This window comes from Syngnathus floridae, unplaced genomic scaffold (genome assembly GCF_059516105.1).
Source record: "Syngnathus floridae isolate MCC-2025c unplaced genomic scaffold, RoL_Sflo_1.0 HiC_scaffold_311, whole genome shotgun sequence".
Taxonomy (NCBI): Eukaryota; Metazoa; Chordata; class Actinopteri; order Syngnathiformes; family Syngnathidae; genus Syngnathus; species Syngnathus floridae.
Genome location: NW_028284269.1, coordinates 27,501 through 27,867, shown reverse-complemented (window position 1 = coordinate 27,867; position 367 = coordinate 27,501).

Below are 367 nucleotides of genomic sequence, written 5' to 3'. Positions count from 1 at the left end.
GTGGCGGTCGCCTTGTGGCGGTCGGGGGGTGGCGGTCGGGGGGTGGCGCTTGGGGATGGTGGCGGTCGCCTTGTGGCGGTCGCCTTGTGGCGGTCGGGGGGGTGGCGGTCGGGGGGTGGCGCTTGGGGATGGTGGCGGTCGCCTTGTGGCGGTCGCCTTGTGGCGGTCGCCTTGTGGCGGTCGCCTTGTGGCGGTCGGGGGGTGGCGGTCGGGGGGTGGCGCTTGGGGATGGTGGCGGTCGCCTTGTGGCGGTCGCCTTGTGGCGGTCGCCTTGTGGCGGTCGGGGGGTGGCGGTCGGGGGGTGGCGCTTGGGGATGGTGGCGGTCGCCTTGTGGCGGTCGCCTTGTGGCGGTCGGGGGGTGGCGGT